The sequence below is a fragment of the Eriocheir sinensis genome, chromosome 20 (assembly GCF_024679095.1).
Source record: "Eriocheir sinensis breed Jianghai 21 chromosome 20, ASM2467909v1, whole genome shotgun sequence".
Taxonomy (NCBI): Eukaryota; Metazoa; Arthropoda; class Malacostraca; order Decapoda; family Varunidae; genus Eriocheir; species Eriocheir sinensis.
Genome location: NC_066528.1, coordinates 4,231,173 through 4,236,359, shown reverse-complemented (window position 1 = coordinate 4,236,359; position 5,187 = coordinate 4,231,173).

Genomic DNA, 5,187 nt, shown 5'->3' with positions numbered 1-5,187 from the left:
GCTGGGACCTGCCTTCGGGGATCTGCTGCAGGACATCGGCAGGCGCATCAGCCAGCGCAGCGGGGAACCCCGTGAGACGGCATGGCTGAGGCAGAGCGTCAGTATTGCAGTGGCACGCGGCAACGCAGCAGCAATGTGTGGGCCCCCGGACCGTAATAACGACCTAATAACGTCGTAATCACCCCCAGATGGTGTTACGATCGTCCTTTTCCGGTCGGTGTCAGTTAGAACTATCGTCAACAACCGTGGCCATTATGTCGGGAGGTCATTGCTCCCCACATACGACGGTCGTAACACCGTCCGCACCCATCGAGATGTCGTCTTAATAACGTCGTTACTTGGCATAACGCCGTCGCAGCAGCACACCCATCGGTCACGCAGCCAGGATTATCGGTATATCGAAAGTTGGGACGGCGCCGGGAGTCATTGTCGTGAATGTGTGACTGGGGCTTAACTTCCCCCTCACCAGCGTCTCTCGTTCCTCGCGTCTCGCTCCTCCTCCCCTTCCCTCGCCCCTCCCTCTCCCATGTTCTCCCCCTCTCTCTCTCTCGCCTCTCTCTCTCTCTCTCTCTCTCTCTCTCTCTTAAACACGCGCGCGTCCCTCTGCCCTACGAAAAAGAAAAAGAAAAATAAATAAATAGATAAACACTACTCACTTGCTCTCTCCTCCTTACCAAGACGGCGCTAAAGAAATGCTCGACACGCACAGGAAACTTCTCAGGCCATTTCTTCACAGGACAATCGACCGTCTGCAAGATCTGCCTGTTGACACAGTAGATGGAAACGAGACTCCTTCAACAGGACGAAAGGCTGACGGCTGGCGAGGCGAAGATCAACGAACTAACACGTACTGTTGAAAACTTGCAGGAGTTTATCCAGGCCAACATCGTCGCCCCTGCTGTAAGTGACGCCTCATCACCCTCCGCACCTGCTCTCGATGCCCAGCCACATTCCGAAGAAGACACGTCACAGGGGAACGGTATAGCTGCACCTGACGCTGAAGGCTTCACCCCCGTGAGAGAAGGAGCCAGACCCGCCCCTTGAGCCATTTATCCTACTCATGCTACAACAGATTTGCCATACTAGAGGAGGAGGACGAAGAGCAGAGCACCTTCTTGGTCGGTGACTATGATTCGCCATCAGGTGTTTGAATTCTGTGGAAGAGTCCCCCGCCGTAGGCGAAACTACAGTTATCCCGGAGCTGGAGTTGACGACATCACAGCTGCCCTGGACGAGGTCCCCGCTGAGGCTTCTAATGACTCACTCTTTGTTCTCCATACAAGTACGAACGACGTCACCACGACCCGGTCTGAGGAACTGCTAGACAAGTACCGTAGGCTCATCCAGCAGTATAAGTCTAAATCCCCTAATATTTTGATTTCAGGAATTCTACCACGGACGTGGGATGAGGCCTTCAGCCTCAACAACCGCTTACAGACTCTTTGCGGAGAGCTTGACGTTGATTTCTTTAACGCCTGGGACAATTTCTACGGCCGGAGTAAACTCTTCCACAGGGACGGAATACACCTGTCCCCCATCGGGGCAGCCAGATTCGGAAGGCTCCTCAACGACGCAGTACGTGACACCCGATCAAAAAACGACTCTCAGCCACGGCCCTCCACCCCGCCCGTGTAAATAGACGCCATTCATCGCAACAAACTCGTAACCTTGAACCCGCCAGTACCTCCACCTCTATTACCAAGCCTCAAGATAACCTAAGAATCCTTAGTTTCAATGCGCGTAGCCTAAGAAACAAGTTTGATGAACTGAGATGTCTTGCTCTGACAGAAAATTTTGACGTAATTGTTATAACCGAAACATTTATCGACACCACAAATATTGATTTAAGTAAGCAAGATGGCGCCACTAAAAACACTCGCCTGCGCCAGAATGGGCTGGGCCGACCATCAGGCCCCACCGGGAAGAAGCCTTGGGCCGACCATCAGGCCCCACCGGAAAGAAGCCTACCGGCGCAATAGGCCGCGACGTAAAAAAAAAAAAAAAAAAAAAATACAACATACGTAGATGGCAACAGACTCTTCAACAAAGAACGTGTAAATCGTAGAGGTGGCGGTGTTGCCCTTTTTGTCAAAAGCTATTTGCAACCCACTGACAGAACACCAGGAGACAGTAACGTTGAACATTTCTGAGTGCGACTAAACATTGCAAAGGTCAATTTAAATACATCTGTCACCTACAGGCCTCTGGGGTAATCACTCGATGCCGATCTTGAAATGTACAGCGTTTTAAGGCAGTCACTTAATAACAGCGACTCACTGATATTAGGAGACTTTAATCTCTCCCATATCGACTGGACGACACCGTCAGGTACAGAAGGCGAGTCACATAGAATGATCGAATTTTTAGAAGAAAATTATCTAAGCCAAATGGTTTCTGAACCAACTCGACAAAATAACATACTAGACCTTGTTATAACGACCCAAAATAACCTAGTCAGTAATGTCACGGTAGGAGAACAACTAGGTTCTTGCGATCATAAATTAGTCCGCGTCGACATTAAAGCTCATACATCAGTGACTGAAGATAAAGTAAAGGTGTCCAATTTAAAAAGTTAATTTCGTACAAATCCGACAAAAACTAATAGAAATACAGCTATTAGATGACGGCAGTGTAGAGGAAGCCTGGCTAAACTTTCAAAATCATTTACTATCTCAGCAGAACACATTTGTCCCATTGTGATAGAAGCGAAGTAACACTAATAAAAGCCCACCTTGGTTTAATAGCGACATTAAACACTCAGTCAAGGAGAGAAAATTGTTTTACTGGCTAAAGGAAGCACGCCCGAAAACATTAAACTTTACCATGATGCCAGGCGACGAGTAAAAAGATTAGTATGTCAGGCAAAGGGTAGATATGAAGAAACTATTGCGGCCAACTGTAAAAATAACCCGAAATCCTACTTCAGTTACATAAACAACAGAAAGGCGATCAAAAGTGGAATTGGACCCTTAACAAACAGCGACGGTGCACTAGTGACTGACAGCCAACACATTGCAAACCTATTAAACAATAACTTTTCCTCGGTGTTTAATACTAACAGTCCTTCCACCATTACCACCAACACCAGTACTTATGTAAATCCCGAGCATGCATTGCCTAACTTTGAAATAACAACCGATGAAATCCTTAAAGCCCTCCAATCACTTGAAACAAATAAAAGTCCTGGACCTGACAAAGTATATCCTACTCTGCTCAAAGAAACAAAGAGCGAAATAGTCTCCTCCCTCACAATCGTATTCAATATGTCCTTGCGACAAGGCATCGTCCCTTCGGATTGGAAAAAGGCTAACGTGACACCGATTTTTAAGAAAGGAGACAAAAAAGTACCAGGTAATTACAGGCCCATCCAGGGTAGGCGGTGGCTGAACTGGTAGCGTATTGGGCCCACATTCACCGCGTGATGGACGACGCGAGTTCGAATCCCCACGCTACCACCTCGGATTTTTCAGTCACCGCCGAGTGGCTTAAAACTACCCACATGCTGTCCTGAAGACCACCCATCAACGCGGACTCTAGAGGAAGCCGTCCAAGCGAATCAAGAACGAGTTCCAGGGGGCAGCGTGAGCCAATGCAAGATGGCGCCACTATAAACACTCGCCTGCGCCAGAACGGGCTGGGCCGTCCATCAAGCCCCACCGGGAAGAAGCCTTGGGCCGACCATCAGGTCCCACCGGGAAGATGCCTACCGGAGCAATAGGCAGCGACGTAAAAAAAAAAAAAAAAAAAAAAAAATCGGTTGTAGGTAAGCTACTTGAGAGCATAATTAGATACAAAATTGTGAGTTGCCTTAAAAGCCACTCATTAATTGGGGACTCACAACATGGCTTCCGTAACAAAAGATCCTGCCTATCAAACCTTATTAACCTTTTATAACGACCTCTTCACGGTTTATGACGTAACCAAATCACTGGACGTAGTCTCTCTTGATTTTCAGAAAGCGTTTGATAAAGTCCCACATCATAAATTACTTTACAAATTAAAGCAAATAGGTATTGCCGGTCAAGTACACCAATGGATCGCGAATTGGTTGAGCAACAGACAACAAAGAGTGGTGATTGACGGATTTAAGTCAGAGTGGGCGCCGGTCACTAGTGGCGTCCCTCAGGGCTCGGTTCTTGACCCAGTGCTATTCATTAATTACATCATCGATGTGGATGTTGGACTCAATTATCGCATTAGTAAATTTGCAGACGACACAAAGATTGGTAACTCGGTTCACACTGATGAAGACAGGCAAAGCCTCCAAGAGGATTTGCACAAAATTTCAGCTTGGTCTGATAGATGGGAGATGCCCTTTAACGTAGACAGCTGCCAGGTCCTTCAAGTTGGAACAAGGAATTAGGAGTTCGATTACGAAATGCGCGGCGTTAAACTCAAAAGCGTTCAATGCGTTAAGGACTTGGGGGTCAAAAGCGCGCCAAACCTCAAATTCTCACAGCAATGCATCGATGCAGCAAATAAAGCGAACAGAGTGTTGGGCTTCATTAAAAGAAACTTTTTATTCAAGAATAAAGATGTAATACTTCCACTCTACAGTAGTTTAGTCAGACCCCACTTGGGATATGCGGTACAGTTTTGGTCTCTTCACCATGCAAAGGACATTGCTAAATTAGAAGGTGTTCAGCGTCGGGCAACAAAATGATTCCTTCCTTGCGCAACAAATCTTACGAAGAAAGGCTTTCCACCCTTAACATGTTCTCTCTTGAGAAACGTCGCCTCCAAGGAAAACTGATCGAATGTTTTAAAATACTTAATGGTTTCACGAATGTAGACAGATCAACATTGTTTATGATCGATGACACTTTGCGTACGAGGAATAATGGCATAAAACTCAAATGTAGACAAGTAAATTCAGACTGCACCAAATTTTTCTTCACCAACGTTGTAGTGCGAGAATGGAATAAGCTCCCACCGTCAGTGGTCTAGTGTAACACGATTGACTCCTTCAAAAATAAGCTCAACCGTCAATTCCTTCAACTTAATATCAACTAGAGTTGAAATGCAACGTTTTGGAGCCTTCTGATTAATGTAGAATCACTTAGGTTTAAGGACAGACCACCTAGTCTGGACCATGGGGTCTGTGTGGTCTGATTTTCTATTTTAATCTATGTAAATCACTCATGTACATGTACAAGAATTGCACCCCCCTGTTAAAACATTATAGAC